This window comes from Gallus gallus, chromosome 4 (assembly GCF_016699485.2).
Source record: "Gallus gallus isolate bGalGal1 chromosome 4, bGalGal1.mat.broiler.GRCg7b, whole genome shotgun sequence".
Lineage (NCBI taxonomy): Eukaryota > Metazoa > Chordata > Aves > Galliformes > Phasianidae > Gallus > Gallus gallus.
Genome location: NC_052535.1, coordinates 10,491,954 through 10,509,759, shown reverse-complemented (window position 1 = coordinate 10,509,759; position 17,806 = coordinate 10,491,954). Strand labels below are relative to the sequence as shown.

Sequence of the window (17,806 nt, the reverse complement as noted above, 5' to 3'; positions counted from 1 at the left end):
CTTGCTACTCCTCAAGCATGCCTCCTTCCAAGGTTGCTCTGTAAAGTCCCTGTTATCTTTGTCAGATCTCTCCTCCAAATCTGCCTGTGTGAAACAGCCATCTGATACTGCTCAGATAAAAGGTCAGCAGGAAATACTCTTTCAGAAACACAAAGATGCTTCAGGACAACCTACTCTTCCTATAACTTTTATTCTCACTCCCCTTCTCCCAGTTATTTCCCCTCCATGTACTCTCTTCCTCCTATCTGCCTGGAAGGGCTCAGAGGCAGGGGCCATGCCTTCTGATTTGTCCTCTCACAGCAGCAAACACAATGGGACACACGGCATCATGGGCACTGCCTGATGCCATTGTCATTAGGAACACTGAGTATTACATTCATTTGTTAAAAAAAAAACCAATCTGATCTGAGGAGGTTGTCAGCGCAATAGCATTACACCTACATGGTGTACACCGTTCAAGCCACCTTTTCCCTGCATGTTTTGCTTTATATTTGGATCTCCTTCTGCTCACAGTTTACATTAATTAGCCTTTCCCTTTATACAACATTAGGGACATTCTGCTGCCTTTCTGTACTTCTAGCAGGCATAAAACTGTTGTATAAGTGTCTACTGATGGCACCTTGTGGCTAAACCAGAGAAATGCTTGGGAGCGTGAACAAGCATGAGAAAGCCAGGAAAATACCAAGAAAACAACAACTGGAAAGCACATCCCTTCCTAATGTGATTGCTGGAAAATTAAAAAAATGCAGCTGCAAAGTTTTGCAAATTCCTCCTTGCCAAGGCACTGCCCAAGCCTGTCTGCCTGCTGCTCCTCACAGAGTGCCAGGGATGCAAGCAGGGGATTTTGCCTTAACCCTCATCCCAGCAGGAGGCAGGAGAAGGGGGAAGGGACTGAGGCTTTCACTTGGCTAAGTGAACTGGCAAATCCAACTAATCCAATGTGCAAGGGGGAGGAAGGAAGGAGCTGGGCTTTTTCCTGCTACCGAGAGCTTCTGTCAGTTTTAATGCCAGCTTTGTTGGGCGCCTTTTGACTCTGCAGAAGAGAAAGTCTGCTCTGAGCCCAGGGATCTTTTTCTGGTCCACACTGGTCAGCGAAACCACTGACCTCTACAGCAGCCCTTTCTGCATCCTGTTTTAGAGACACTGCAGTACCTGCTGCCATGGATGCTCTGAATTCTGCTGAGTACTGGAGAGGCACAGAGCACCACTTGATCACTGCTCCTGGAGGCATGCAGTGATGCACTTGGTCCTCATCACTCCAGTCTCCTCTAGTAGTACAGGTGTTGGTAGCAGGTCTTAAATGGACCCAGATCTTCAAGTCAGCTACTAATTGGACATCATAGCCGGGGCTCAGCATGGTGTGAGCAGTCAGAAAGGTCACCAGATCTTGGCTGACTCAGTCAGGATAAGCCCTGCTCAAGACAACCGTCAGCAAGGCATGACCAAAGTTGAACATGCACCAACAGTGCTGGATCTGTTAGTGTTAATGCAGTCCTGCTCCCACATGCACAGAAGTAGCCAACAGGATCCCCACAATGCAAAGTGTAACAATGGAGGGATTAAGGACAGCAAAGGACATGGATATATCCTACAGATAAAGGGTACATAGAATCAAGCAGTATTATGCGAGGTATGTCCTAGGTAAAGACCAACAAACCAGTGTGCTAAGATACAGATAGACCTAAGTCAGCTGAGAGAGTTCTAGAAATGCCATGAGCACATGAAGCTAGATGTGATGGTGACCCAACCAGTGAGCAACACAAAGCTGATTTAAATAAAGACTGACTCATTTAGTCATTTCTTCCTAATCAGTCCAGCTAGCAACTCTGCATGTCTTTCTGGGTCCCAATCTGTTTTATATATCTTTAATATGTCATTAGTATGTTTCCCATTTAAGAGCTGGCTCCAAATTCCTGCTTCCAACAGCCTTTCAGTGTTAGTAAGCAGCATACATGCCATGAGGGAAGAGAAGCAGAAGACCTGTGGCTTGCCCATGATCACCCAATAGATCAGATCTCCTGAGTCTCAGAGACAGAAGTGATCACAGGATCCAAATATAGGTCCTTGTTCTACAGAAAAATCTGTGATGGAAGATTAGGGAGTTTCAAGTATGAAGGCATGGAAATAAGCCACATGAAAACTGGATATATGAATGCCAAAAGAGTAATGAAAAAAGTGAAGTGTATCTCTGCCAGCTAGGCTTACGAATTCTCAGCAGACCTGATCAAGTGCCCTGCAGTAAGGACGTCAAACCAATGGCTCTACATGTCTTACATGAACACAATGCAGAACATTTATTCTGACTGTCCATCCAGGGGTTGGCGCACACCAGATTAGAAGGCAAATGAGGCTCTCAACAAAGAAAAACCTTTAGGACAACAATATAAAGTAAGCAAACAAAAGAACAGTTTCGCCCCAGACCTCACCTGCAACTGTATCAATTCTATTCTTTCATGGCCTATGGCAGTGCTACTCAAAGTAAATTTCAATACCTTTAATATACACAGATTCTGTATATAACTGCATGAGACTATCTTGTCAGGCAAAACTGGGGCTTTCCAACTCAGTGGAGAGCCCCACTCTCCACTGTAGGCTCTTTTACTAATTAGAAATAGATTGCAATAGCAGAAAACCCATCTGTGTTGTGTAAGCAAAATGGTAGGCAAAGGGAAGGGAAATCAGCAGTACCTGGCTCAATTATTATTTTTTTTAGAAAATCTTTTTTTTAATCTTCTATAAAAACACTTTCTGCCATAAAATAACTCTTGCAACTCTGATGGTACTTTTTCCTTATGTCCACTTAATACTAAATGAAAATTAACACCAGAAGATAAGGAAAAACTCTCTCATCAAGGAGGACTTTTACCTGGAAGCGTGAGCAGAGTGAAAGACTCCGTGAAGCCCACAAAAGACTTTGCTACTCCATATCACCTGGAAGATGTTCAGATACCACTGCGATAAGCAGCCTTAGAAAACTTGGGAAAGGTTGATGGTTGAAATTGGAATCCCCCCCCCCCCCAACTCAAAGTAGGTGTTTTACTGCTTTTTTGAAATAGTAAAGCTAAAGGCTCATCTTTACCTTTCTGTGTAAATAACTTCCTTTGCCTGGGGTGCTCATCATCGATTTGACCTTAAAAATGCATGGCAGCATTCTTAGCAATATTCAATCAATGGTAGGATTAAAGGTGAAATCAGTTACACAGAGGAAGCCTACTGCTGTTTCACCAGTGTGGTGGCTCTAATCTCTCTCTGAGAGACTAAAGATCATAACTGATTTACTTCTCTTCCCTGGGGAACAATTTTCTGTAGCCTGCAGCAATCAGGAAACAGGCTGAATTGGCTTTAATACCCACCTGCCCCAGGGGGGGAGAGAGAGTGAAAAGCTACTAGGTTGTTTTTTCTTCATACTTGTAATTAAATAAACTATAACAAATTTGACAGGCAGAATTTCTCGCAATACCAGTTGTCTTAAAACTTCCTACTCAGTATGTAATTGATATACAGCAGCTATTCCCAAGCTGAACTGGGGAATACTTGAACATTAATAGTGCTCTTCTCTCCATACCACAATTTAACCTACTGGAAACTTACCTCTAGTTTTCATACCTAAGAAGAGACAAAAATAACTTTCAAGATTTTCAGATGCGTAAGGATAGGTTAATGAAACCAAGGCAAGCCACATTAGTTTCCCTTCACTAGGATCATCCTGATGTTCCAAGAATGCATGGCAGGCAAACAAAATGGTACTCATCCAATGGAAAAAAACAAATCTTAAATATAGCACCTGAAAGGCTGGCGTACCACAGAAGGACAATCTATGAAGCATTTCCATGTATATCAACAACAGATTATGTAGTACTAACAGGTTAGTTTTGTTATTGCTTTTCAAAACAGTGACAAAAAAGTTGACAAGTTTTCTCTAACAAATTTTCTACAACTCAGCTCATTTCCCAGAGTTGCCATTATAACACATTTTATAAATAAAGCCCATCTTTGTATTTTATAGTGTCTAAACAGCACAGGAAGGAGAGCAGTGCTGCAGAGTACAGCCATTTCAAGTACACTGCTGTCTGCCTTTCCTACCTAAATACTCCAAATGAGACATTGTTAAATACTCCATGGGGAAGATGAGTGAGCTCATGTTTTTTCAGTTTACTGTATTAGAACCAGACACACCTTTTTCACATAACCTTAGCTGAGACAGTTACCATCACAGACAATTCTGAATTTTCCTTAACCAGTTCAAGCTTATTCATATATATCCAGGGAAAAGCAAAGAATTAAGAAATGCATTAATTTGCCCCGATCTGTCACTATAAAAGATAATAAGGCATGACATCCTGGCATTCACAAGAGAAAGACTTGCAGCTACACCTACCAAATATTTTCAAAGCACAGTACCCAAGACCTCTGCAGTGCAGAGGATGGGATTGCCTACCCCTATTTTACAGATGGAAATCTAGACACAGAAATAACAGAAGTCTTGCTAAAAGCAAGCACTGATACTTCCCCCTGATTTGGGGTAATTCAGTGATATCTTCTCAGTAAGTGCCTACACTCTGATTATTACACCTTTGAAAATTAACACACATTATGCAAGAGATGAGCTTCCAAAAATCAGCATCACTGAAGAACTTAAAGATGAAGACAGTTTAATCCATTGCAAGACCAATGAGAAGCTGAATCCTGTTTATCAATGTCAGAGGAAAACACAGTGAAACTATTGCCACTTCCCTGATGTATATTTCCTGCCGTACCCAATTACTAAGGAAATACAAAGAAGATGATTCTGGTATCAGCTACCTGAAGCACATTTATGGCTTCTAATTTTAAACAGATATCTATAACAGATTTACACAAGTGTACTCAAAGTTCTGAAGTGAGGAGGACCCTCTCTGAAGATCCATGAGCTGCTCCACCTAAAGCCATTTGTCAAGTAGTATCAGTCAATGTGCAGTTATGTACCCTGAAGAGCAACTTACACAGCTATGAGAAAAATGGTTATTCTGTGCTATACCATGCATCAACATGATAGCACAGAATAGGTTCAGCAAATCCATACTTCTCTGGTGCCTGAAAAACTTCACTGGGCCACTAGTCATGAACTTCTATTACCCCCCAGAGTTCCTCCTACCAAAGAAGACATAAAGGGAACTTAAACGAAACAAACAGCAAACAAGAATTGAATGACAAATCACTTGCCCAGAGATTTTTGTCAAATAGTAAAGAGAATTGGCAGATACATGAAGGCTGTTCTGAAAGTAACACCTCCTATTTTCTTATGTTGACCCACCACATCAGAGGCAGAAGTTAGTGGGATAACAGCAGAGGTTGAACTTTCCTACCAGTATCCTCTTACATGTGTTGCCATGTGACAGATGGCTGAAGAGGGACGATCTGACAGAATGGCATCTGACTTGGAAGGGTATATGAAGCAAAAGGGGAAAAATTGAATTCCTCCATGTAGAAAAAATGGCATCCATTGATATTCACTGATGATTGCTGAACATTTACTGAGACCAGTGGATGTAGAACAGAAATGGTCAGAGAGGTGTTTCACCCGTGGTAACAACAGCACGAAAGGCAAGTCATGTTCCAGAAGGCCGTGTACAGCTATCACAACACAAAATGAAGAGTGTCACAATCAGCTCATCTGTATGAATCAGTGGATTATGACCAGAGAACTCTGCATAGAACTCAATGTCAGCTTCAATGTGTTGGAAACAATGGTGGCAATGTTGGAACACTGCAGTGGTAGTGCCAGCTGGGTCCCATAAATGCTCACATAGGAACAAAAATAACATATGCAAGTTTATCAGGACCTATGGAACCAATATGAGGCTGAAGGTGACAGCTTTCTGGATTGCATCACTACCACTGATGAGACATGATGTCACCACTACAAGACAGAGTCAAAACAGCAGTCCATTAAGAGGTGATATGCAACTTTCCCATCAAAGAAGCTCAAGACACAGCCCTCAGCAGGTAAGGTGTGCATTGTCTTTCGGGATAGGAAAGGGGTGGCATTTCTGGATTTCCTGGAATCCAGACAAACCATCAGCTTTGATCACTACATCACCATGCTGACTAAGCTGAAGGTTCATACTCCCAGAGTCAGGCCAGAGCAGGGGATAACCTCTCTTGCAACACAGTAATGCCAGGCCCCATGCCACTTTGATGACCATGGAGCACATCGCCTGTCTTGGCTGGACTGTATTACCACACCTACCATATAGTCTGGATTTGGCACTTTCTGGCTTCCATCTGTTCACGCCAATAAAGATGGGCTACATGGGCAATGTTTTCCTAACAATCACATCACAGCAGCTGTGAAACCGTAGGTCACCTTTGCAGATTTGTACAAGCACAGCATGCAGGCTCTTGCTCATCATTGGCAAAAAATACATCAGAAATTGGGGTGACTTTGTTAAAGAAAACCAAGGTTTTATAACTGAGAATTTGCTCAATCAAATAGTGCTGTTCTGCTGTTCACATCTCTATTTATTTCCATGGAAATTATGACTAAGCATTACTTTTGGAGTTACCTATATGTATTGAACTCTGATCTTAGTTTTTATACTACTCTTCAAAAATAAACTATGTTTTAAAACAGAACAAGTGTTTAAAATAGGCATTGGATATTTTTCATTTGGTTGAAAGAATGCATGTAGGCACAAACAGGTCAGACAGGAGAGTCATTTTCCTAAGAGCTAAAAATATTTACCTGTGTGTGATTAATAGTGACACAGAAGGCTAACAGTGACTGCTAAAAAACTGTTCCACGCTGAGATTGCTGATAGATATAATTTTTTTCCTAAACAAAATCTATTCTGTCAGTTTTGTTACTGAGATTTTAATTCAGAGGTCTAAAGCTAGCTTTAAAAAAAAACCTCAGTGCTAACATACAAAACCAACCATTTTTTAGAAAATTCCCATTTCCCCTATTTCTCTTCTGCACCTGCTTTTTATTGCAATAGCCACAGGCTGTAATAAGACAGCAGTGTGGCTTCAAGCCTTGATACAAAAGAAGCTCTGTCTAAGCCAGTTACTCATCCACATGACATGATAGCTCCCATTTCCTCCTCAGTCTTGCTTTCCCAGAGCAGAGACAGAAGCCACATTGCAGAACTGTCAAGATCCTAAAAACTGATTGTTAAACGCCAATTACCTTGATTAGGTTTCCTAAAAAAAAAAAAAAGCCAAGAGATGCAGACCAAAGATTTACATGCTATGCTCTAATTTGATAAATTGGAGCTCAAGCCAATCTTCCCTGTTCAGAGACCCTATGCAGATCTGCTCAAAAACAGTTGTTTCACTTCAGCTAGGAAAAATGCACCAAGGATCAACTGTTACAACAAGCTATCTGGTTAGCTTTGAAGCTGCTGTTTAAAAATACTTTCCTCTTCAATGAAGAATTATCTATGTAAAAAGATGTAGATATATCAGATAGCTGTGCAGTCCGGTAAACAATCATGACACATCTTAGACAAGAAATTTTAACAGTAACATGTATTAAAACTACACATATCAGAGAGTACAAGTCATCCCATCGTCCACATCAATACGTCTCTCCTGACCCTGTTTCTTATTCTTTTAACTAATACTTTGTGTCCCCCAGTCCAACTGTGCAGCAGTGCCATGAATGACCCAGAACCCCAGCAGAAAAAGGGGACTTTCAACATTTTTATTTAGTTCTGTTGTTTGGCTCATAGTTGAACACAATTATTTTCTGTAAACAAGGGTTCTAGCTCATCTGAAAATGATCCAATTATTTTCCTTCCAATTACATTTTGAATAATTATTTTTAAGTGTCCTTGCAACTATTTTATCACCCACACATCTCCTACTGCCTATTAGAAGGTGGCAGACCAAACACCAGGGGATTTCTGCACTGTCAACCCACGTCAGAGACCACTTCCAGCACAGAAAGACACCAATCACCAAAGTAGATGCAATTGTCCCTTGGGAATAAGCACACACAATGGCTTTATCACCAGAGGTATCATTTCAAGAAATTTTCTAAGTCAGAAAGTCCTGCTGCAACATCAACTGTATCCACTCTGCAGCATCAAAGCTTCTCTCTCACAGATCACCAACAAATTCAATTTTGATATTACCACCAAAGACAGCTTAGTAGGATTCATTTAAACTGGAAAATTCTAATTGATGTGATATAATTCAAGGATTTTGCTAATGGGCTGCTTTAATGCTCCAAGCCCCAGCCCTTCCTGGCAGGAACAACAGAAATCTGGATACAAATTCTAACCCTTGCACCCAGTACCAGGTAACCTTGCATTGAGGGTTGTACTGACAGACCATCACATTTCACCCCAACTACCAGCGTTGCTTAGTACAACAGGCAAGACATGAGTGAAGGGAAAATTACACAGATGAAGAGCAGCTTTCATTATTTTCATCAAAAACCCACTTCTTTTCTACAAACCAGGATGTCAAAAACACTGCAATAATAATATTTTAATAATAGATATTCAGCTTTATTATGGAGCTCAAGCTTCCAAAGTGGAACTCTGTTCTGTGAAAAAAACAGTTAATGTTTTTCTTAAACATTGGTAAACATCTTAAGGTCATAAAGGGTATAATGGGTTAACACTACAAATGCACTCATTTTCCTCCAGTTCCCTCTACCTTTGGAAGATAAAACACAGAGACAAGAAAGTTGTGATGTTCTTTTGACCTTCTGCCAAAGGTAAGGACCACCTGTCGGTTTGAATTTCCCTTGCAAATCTGCTGGAGCTGCAATACTGAAACTGCACTGCTGGTGCCTGCTTTATCTCTGATTAGCCATCATTTGGGACCACTGTTCAACTGATGGAGCAAATGACTGCACCGAGCTGGCATTTCCTATCTCCCCATCACACAATTGTTTAGAATAATATCTCAGTGCAACTGAAATGCAGTTTTATTTCTCCTCTCATCCAATCCCAGAAGAATAGGAAAAATTTTAATACAAAGGATTATTTTTATCTCACTGAAGAAGAATATTGTATACCCTGATGAACAATACTAGGATTAAGGTGGTTTCAAAGAGATGTTTGTGGCTCAGAATATGCCCTCTAAGCTCAGAAAAGATGTTTCTCTCCAAGTGGCACAATATTGCCCAAGAATACAGTTTTATCTGTTAGCAGGATTTCTCAGTATTTTCCCAAATATCTGCCAAAAGAGACCTACTGGCCTTCTGGCTGTATTAAATATCAGCTGACATCCCTCAGTTTTCCCCAGAGCTGGCTACACTTTCTGTGACAGTCAAAGCAATCCATGAGCATAGCCTTTGCTCCCTGACAATGGCCACAGTGGAGTCAGGGTACCGCAGTGATCACAGGCACTACATGTCAATGCCCCTCTCCTTCTCTTTATTTTACTAGAACATCATAGAATCACTGAGGTTAGAACAGACCTTAAAGCCCACCCAGCCCCGATCTCCACCATCAGCTGGCTGCCCCCAACCAGGCAAACCTGCCCTGGGCCCCATACACTTTCCATCTATTGTTTCCTTACTTTTCCTCTCTACACTGACATCTTTCACCAACATCAACATCACCCTCTCCAAAGGGTACAGGTAGCAGCTTAACACAAGCCTAGAGCAGTGACAAGGTAATGGCTTTAAGCTGCAGCAGGGGAGGTTCAGGTTGGATATTAGAAAAAAATCTATTCTCTGAAAGAGTGGTGAGGCAGTGGTAGAGGCTGCCAAGGGAGGTGAGAGAGTCACCATCCCTGGAGGTAATTCAAGCACTGTGGGGCTGTAAGGCCAAGAGTTGTGGTTAGTGGGCATGATGGAGATGGGTTGATGGTGGGACTTGGTGATCTTAGAGGTCTTCTGCACGATATTCTGATTCTATGATCTGGCAAAGGGTGATCTAGGGGAAGAAAAGACCTAGAGTACATATCGCTACATCTGCTATAAGCTTCAGTTTCGGCCCTGTACTAATAGGGGGATAATCACCCACCACTGTATAGACCTATTAACTACAAAAGTAAAAGATACATTATCAAATGGTCAAATACTACTCAATAAAATTGGCTTCTGCCTGCACAGGTGTCTAAAACATGTATTAACTTAGCATTCCTTTCCCTTGTTGATCCTTAACATTAGTAAAAAGCATTTTTTTCTTGCAACACTGTAACGCAGTGGAAAACAACAATGACAGCAGAGCAGCAAGGACCCAAGCTACAGCAAGTGAGGACTAGCTCAAATACAACAGCTCTGGACACAAAAACAAAGGAAAGAAGCTGCTTACCTTCAAAAGGCCTCAGATTCACATGGATCTCCAGCAAAACACCCTTGCCCCCACTGCCAACCCTTAAATGAGGCCTGGGAAGGGGTAGACCCTGGCTCTGCCCCTTCCAGTCATTTAGGTACATTGCATGCACCTGTGCTCCTATGGGTTGGCCCTGCCTTCTCACCAGGTGCTCAATCACTGCTTCAAGTCCTGACAGCATTTCTGCTACACTTCTTGAAAACAAAACCTCGCTTGGAAACATCAAAAATATGTAGAATATTGTTTTGTTTGGCATATTTACGTCTGTTTAAATCTTTTGCTCTAAGATTCTGTCAATTCAGATGAAAATTAAAGATTTTATTTTTAACACATGATATATCACTCAAATTAAGCATGGAAAAATCTTGGGGAGGGGGAAGCATGATTTAATGCTTTGAAATTGCATGAACTGTTTTGTGGCTAACGTGGTCTCGTCAGTGACCCTCTCTTCTGTCTGTTCTATGAACAAATTAAGTCTGCTCCAAACAGGAGGCTCTGCTCTGTCAGACCTAAGTTCCAGTGTTTGCAAATATACCTTTGACTGACAAGCCAATGAATGATGTCCTCTTTCAAAAATGTCCTTGTACACTCACAAAAAAGGGAGAGGTGTGGTTTATAGGTTTCTGAATTATGAATTAAATAGGACCTGGGAGCTATTTAAATAAAATCTCCATGGAAACTCGTATTTCACAAGATAAGCCTGTGAAGGAAAAGAGCAATGCCAGCTTCAGAAGAGAAAATAATCTTAACAGATATAACCTCCTGTAAAAAGTCTGAAAGACAAAATGAATGAAAAAAAAAATCCTCTTAGAATGCTGAAGCAAGAGAGATTCACTGCATGTGTTTAGCCAGAATTGAGATTTTTTTAAATAACCAGACTGAAACAGCTGCAGGTTGCATGCATACTGGACAAGAAAACACTAAGCCAATATGCAATAACAGTTTGCAAGTTGCTTTTCTGAGATGGTGAGAGTCCTTTGGTAAGCTAGGTTGTATTTTGGAAACTCATTTATCAAAGCTGTAGTCACTGTGCATTAAGATCTCTGGTATAACCAGAAATGAAAGCTGGATTTTGGGGACTGAATTACAGCTCAGAGAAAGGAGCACATGCATGTAGTAGACCTTAGAAAAGATAGTACTTATCTATCTGCACATCTTGTTTGACTGCAAAGCAAATCTATAGATTTTACATATGCAGTTGCTATAGATTTTACATATGCAGTACCTGGCTCTGACAAGGTAGAGTCTTCATCTTGACGGATAACCAGGACACTGCCCGTTCCTTACAGAAAGCCCCACCTAAATGGTAAAAAATACCATCAGTCTACAGGTGTTGTAAAAATTGTATGCTGAAATGCATTCTAAATGCATACAGAGTAAGAAGTTAACACTGAATGATCTTACCTTACTGGTGGTTTCCATCACAACGCTAACAAATGAAGGCAGAGGTAGAGGACTGAGACTTTGCAAGTCCTAGGACTCAAAGCTGGAGTTCAGTTCTTCAGGATAACCTCACTGAAAAATGGGTAGGACATAGCATTAATTAAGTGCAGGGATTAATCCACAGTCCCAGTTGTATTAGCAGTTCTCAGCCTGGGCCATATACTTTTCATCAGTGTACTGCTGGAAAACGACTGGTAGCGAGTAGACTAAACACCAAAAACAATCCATGGTATGAGATACACTTATCAAGGAAGAAAGGAGTTTGCTTGTATTAAAATGAACAGCCTGAGAGCAGTACTACATCCTAAAACATAACATAACAAGAATGATTACATTTATAATTAAAAATAAACCTGGTTTTCGTGTTCAGTCAGATGTCCCTAATTACTCAAAATACCAGATATGGGTATTACTCTTGCAGGTCTGGTCTCACAATAAATACATGACGCCTGCAGTTCTAACAATCATTGTTGCCAGGTGCTTTAAGAAGATACTTTTTAAAAATAAATGATCACAAACAGTATAGAATGACACTTCACAGATGCCAAAATTGTTACAGTGCCACAGGAACACAATTGCATAATTTTTAACCTATTTTTGCAAAGGAGAAAGCACAGTTCTTTGATCCATGTCTGTGTTAATTTTTAGCAACAATTCTAACGATGTTTTTAAACTTCTATTTCATTTCTAGATTTCATTGTACATATGTGGCCCTGCTGCAACACAGTATTAAAGGTATAACAGAAAGAAATGAAAAGTAGGAATGGGTGCCAGAGAATTCTCCCAATATTTGCTGGCTGTTCCATGCAAGATACTGCCCATCTATTGCACAGTATCCTCAAATTACGAAAAAGAAATTGACTCCTTCTGAGGATGCAGAGATATGCCATTGTATTCTATCAACTGGTATACTGGTATTCCATCTACCACATTTTTCTTTGATTTCAATCATTAAAAATCATTATTTGATTGCATTCTCACAGTTCATCACAGACAGTGAATTATGCCCATCTTTTTCTTTACTAAAAAGGAAAAAGCCACTGAACTGCGGGCTCCAGCTAAAAATTGCAACCAGGATGAGTCTGAAAGACTTCAAACATAGTATATGTGATTGAAAGATGAGATCTTAATTGCCATAAACTAGCAATTCCAAATGCCTCTAATGGTTATCTGATATTCTTCAGTAATTTTAGATCATTAGGAAATATCCTCTCCAATTGCAGCCAACTACATTGAAACAAGTAGTGTTTACTTTCTTAAAATGTGACCTCGAACAGCTAAACTCACTGCTGTGGTCATGTTGCTTTTCCTACTGTAAAAAGAACTTCCTTCTGTGTTTTGGTTTTATCCTTTTTATTCTATAGAATTAGCCTATCGCTATAATTTTTGAACTGAGAAATAATTCCCAGTTAAAATATTGGATTCAGACCAGTTGAGAGTCCAACTCTGATCTCGAAAGATCACTTGTCTAGGGATGCAGGGGTTTGGTAGCATAAGAAGGACTGCTGGTGTATTCATTTGCAGGAGCTTCATATCCAGTGAAGTGAAAGAAATACTTCTAAGTTAATGTAATTAATAAAAAACATATGTTAAAGCTTGCACTTTAGACAGTATGACTATTTCTGAGTGTGCTACTCTCTGTGAATTCTGCTTATTTTGATTTTGCTTGCCGGACTCTCCTTTCCATAACAATATTCACAACAACCTATTTTCCAATAACCTGCTCCTACTGAGCACTTGGCACTACTCCCTCCCTCACTGATGGAATGCAGACTGCAGGGTACACTCCCACTGCTGTGCTTTGGCTATGGTATAACAAAGATTTGGAGGTAACATGGTTAAGACCAGTGAAACCATCCCTGGCACAGCGATCCCAACACACGACGCTGGTTTGTATAACAGTCTCCTCAGGTTCCTGGGGATGAGGCACCTGCAGGACTTGTACAAATGGATTTCTAGAAAGTGGAAGCCTTACTAGAAAGAGAAGAAACAGGATGAGTTGGTCTTTTGATTTACAAGAGACAAGTTCTGCTCTTCAAACACTATTATCAGTGTAGTATGAATTTATGACGTGCTCTTAATTAGCAGATAACTGCTGAAGAAATATTTATCTCACAGGAATATTATGGCTGGACTAGATGATTTTAGTGGTCTCTCCATCTTTAATAATTCTATGATTCTGTGATTACATGATACCATCATCCAGCATGAATGATGATGCAGGTCAGGACTCAGCACTAATTGATTAAGCAAGAAATCCTTTGGAGAACTAAGGAGCTATAACAGCACCGACATACATATTTGGAGAGACAGCAAAGCGGATCAGCTTTGGGCAGTTTTGCTTTCCACATGACAATGTTGGCTGACTTCTGCTCAAGACAGTGGTGCAGAAATCCACAGGCTGAACCGCCTCTTCCAGCTGCTTGCATGCCACTTCAATCAAAATGAGGTCAGGTAGCAAAAAAATATAATGTTATTTCCATTACTTAAGCTAACACAGAAAGCTTTATCAGGCTGTAATTCACTGCCACATTAAAAGCGAGAGTGCTTTCTTACCTGGTTATGTTTAAGTCTTAGGGACTCACTCATTAGCAAGACAGTAGATGCAGTAGGTCTTTTCAAAGCAAATTACTGAAGACTGGATTTATTGCTTTGTCTTGGTCTGCAGGTTTGAATGTTTCTTTACAGGATGGTTTCCTTCCAAAGGCGCTGGTTTAAGCATTTTGATTTATGAATGCATCACTCACTGACTCAGGCCAACAAATTCAGTATAACTTGGGCTTCTCTTGAGATCTTTTTAGGTACTTTTATTGCCCCATCACAGATGTATGCAAATGCTTTAGAAACACTTATTAACTCAAAAAATTGTATCTGTTAAACTTCTTTTCTTTCACAGGAGGAATATCTGGAACAGACTAAGTGGCTTTTTGCATGTATATGAGCAAGAAAGAGGGACATTGAGATAAAACTCAGGGAAAGATCCGTGCCATTTCCATCTGGCAAGGAGCTCAACCTGACTTGCTTCCACAGCCCTGAAATCCCCACAGAGGTTTTCTTGTCGCCTCACATTTCACAACTGCATCTTTGCAGCAGAGCTATTCTGAGGGGGCGATCAAACCAGTGCTGCAAAGGACATAGGAGTGTTAAGGCAGAGACCTTGAACTGCACTCTGCGTTAGAGTCAGCCCTCCGCGGAGAACATCAGGCTGATGTGCTCACGGTAATGATTGTTGCTAAGCAAAGGGAGCTGATAGCTGTCTTTTGTGCTGAAATTTTCAGGATGTGTGGCCTCGCTGAATGGTCGGGAGGTCAGGAATGCATAGGTCATCGTGGTCAGAGCCAGGCCCAATTGAATGGGACACCTCTCATGGCAGATGGAAAGGGGAAATTTGCTGCCATGGTTGTAGGCATCTGTAGCAGCAAGGAGTTCAAAAGGAGCACAAGGCTGCATACAGCCCTATCCCAGTCCCACGCCTCCTCACCTTAACATCTAAACACATACCTCTCCTTAAAATATGCAGCAGAGGGATCTCCTGACTTAATACAGCCTCAGCCTTGCCAGATTAGATTTAACACAAGGTCAGCCAAGAAACCATGCTGTGAATGTGTGACACAGAGGAGGCAGCACACTAATCCAGTGTGTGGCTTGCTGGCATTGTCTTGTTTCACCAGTTCTCCCACTTTCCTCACACCTCAGAGAATTGTAATTATGTGTAAGAGAGACAGAAGTTGGCTGAGCCTACCTACAGCCCTATTGGTACTGCAGTCAGTATCTCTGGTCCTATTCTCTATCACAAAGTCTTACCCAACACCTGTTCTAGTTATGACCCTCATGTTCAGAAGACAATTCAGCAAACAGAGAGAAAACTGCTCACTGTCCTTTGGCAAATTGGTTTTCAGCCTCCACTGAGTCAGTACACGTCAGGGCTGCAGAGCTGAGTACAGGAAAGAAGGGTGTAAGGATCAGACCTTGCAGTTGGGCTGAGGGTGTACCTGAACCCTCTGAGAGTGCCTGGGGCAGGAACGCTGATCACCAGAGAGCAGTCTGAGCTCAGAGGACCTTCACTCATCAAATCTAAGAAACAAGAACTGACCTATTTCAGAGTGTTTCTTCACGCTCGTACAGATCTGGGAAATAGGACAGACGAACATGCACAGGGATCAATAATAGCCAAGTGCTACAGTGAGTCCATTAGGATCAGCCCATCCATCAGGACTACAAGAGCTCTTTCCATGCCTTGCTATAGCCTGAGGCCTCGCTGAGACAGATCTGTAGTGTCCATCCCGGCTCTTGACTGGCATGCTCAGAAAGCAGGGCTCTTGGCAGAAGTTTCCTCAAAGCACTGGTTTTCTGTCCTTACTACTGGGATACAGCAGTGTTTTAGGGTCACAGTTCCTCAGCAAATTATAATCCAAGAATATGAAAAGAGCAGCACAAAGCTGTAGTTCCTCTGCCCTTTGCAGTAAAGGGAGCGCAAAGTGGGGGACTCTGGGATAGGGAGGGCAACTTTGTTTTCCTAGAAAATGTAAAACAAGTGGTTTGAGTTCAACATATGAGGATTCACACAGATGGCAGAGTCTCCCAAAGTGATGGATTACTCTAACAGTTCATCTAATGCGTTGTCACCAGCATCTCGGGTGAAGTTGAGTGCAATATGGCGAGACAGTACCTGATAATATTCTTTCTTTAGACCTCTACTTCTCTGGTAACCTGGGGAACCATCCAACACCTGCATTTTTAAGGGGTGGGCACGCAGTGGTTTAGGGACAAGTACAACAACGCCTGAACTGCTATTTCCAGTTTGAAACAAATAACTGTGAATTTATTCTCCTGTAGACTCAGATCTTTTGCACGAGCGATGGTTTGAAAGAATGCAAATAATGAAGGATCAGTTACACACCGGGTGAGTTATTGCATTGATCTGCACTGTTAAAGATGCAAAACTAGCATTATTTCTCACTTCAGGATTTGGGTGTGATCTACAGCAGTGCAGTGTGCAGAAGGGGTATATCACACAGTGCCAGGTTTTTGTTTGTGTGTGTTAAAGACAGATGATACCACAAATGAGTAGTGGATCTATAACATTTTAAGCGCAATAGGCCATACAGCTGAAATCAAACCCTAAGTCAAAGCGCACACATTTTTAATGCCACCTATTAGGAAAGGAAATAATTACACCAGCACTACCCAACTTCTACAAATTACACATGGCCAGTTTTCTTCTTGCTCAGTATGCTGAAACACAGCGGGACGACAGCAGTAAAGAAAGGCAGCACACATGTGCTGTCTTCTAGAAGATTGTTCCCAGGGAAAACCGCGGAGATAGGAATTCTTGCAAAGTCCTCGGAATAAAGTAGGAAGGCAGCGCTGAGCAGAACAACGATCTGTATTTGAGCAAACCATAACACAGAGGGGGGGGGGGGGGGGGGGGGGGGAAGATAAACAGGTTAATCTGTTGTAAACTGATTTTGACCCTGAAGGTGATCACAGGTACACAGCATTGCGGCACTTTAAACTGTTTTATGCAAAGCTTAAAAAAGACCCAGCAACAAACAAAGCTTTTTTTGTGTTTGCTAAACAAAGCATGAAAGAACGGTGACAAAAGTAGGAGGAGCCGAGTTTGTCCGGACAAAGCCCGGAGGAGGAGCCTTCATGCAATGGAAATGCAGTTCAGTGGTCCTGGATTGATATGCTCATCCTTTAAACCCCCAGGGCTGGGAGATCACAGGGCCTGAAAGTCCATCAAAGAGCGCTTCTCTGTATTGATCCAGTCTGGAGCGGAAGGCTGTGGGGGTCTGCAGCTCTGTGCAGGGCTGCCTCCGAGGATAATCAGCTTTTCTTCCTTGGAAATCAGGGAATCCCAAACATCAAGCAAGCGCTATTGCAACTATCACATCAGCCTGAACCTACCGAAAGATGAACGTGTGAGGGAGGGTTTGGTTTTGTTTTCTTTAAGAAAACAAACCAGAGTGTAATGTGATAGCCTGGTAAACATTTTAACTTGAAATTATACTCTTAATCTTTCACGTGTTCTTTCCAACCTGTCAACAGCACAACCTGCAACAGAGGTCTTTAAACTCGAACGC

At 41.5% G+C, this 17,806-nt stretch overlaps 1 non-coding gene across 1 annotated transcript; it reads right to left on the bottom strand.

Annotated features, from left to right (window-relative positions):
* Positions 1–1,181: 1,181 nt before the first annotated feature.
* On the bottom strand, positions 1,182–1,266 carry MIR1750 (microRNA 1750). Its single transcript, NR_035250.1, has one exon. It is a non-coding gene; the product is annotated as a microRNA 1750 (primary transcript).
* Between the last annotated feature and the right edge of the window lie 16,540 nt (positions 1,267–17,806).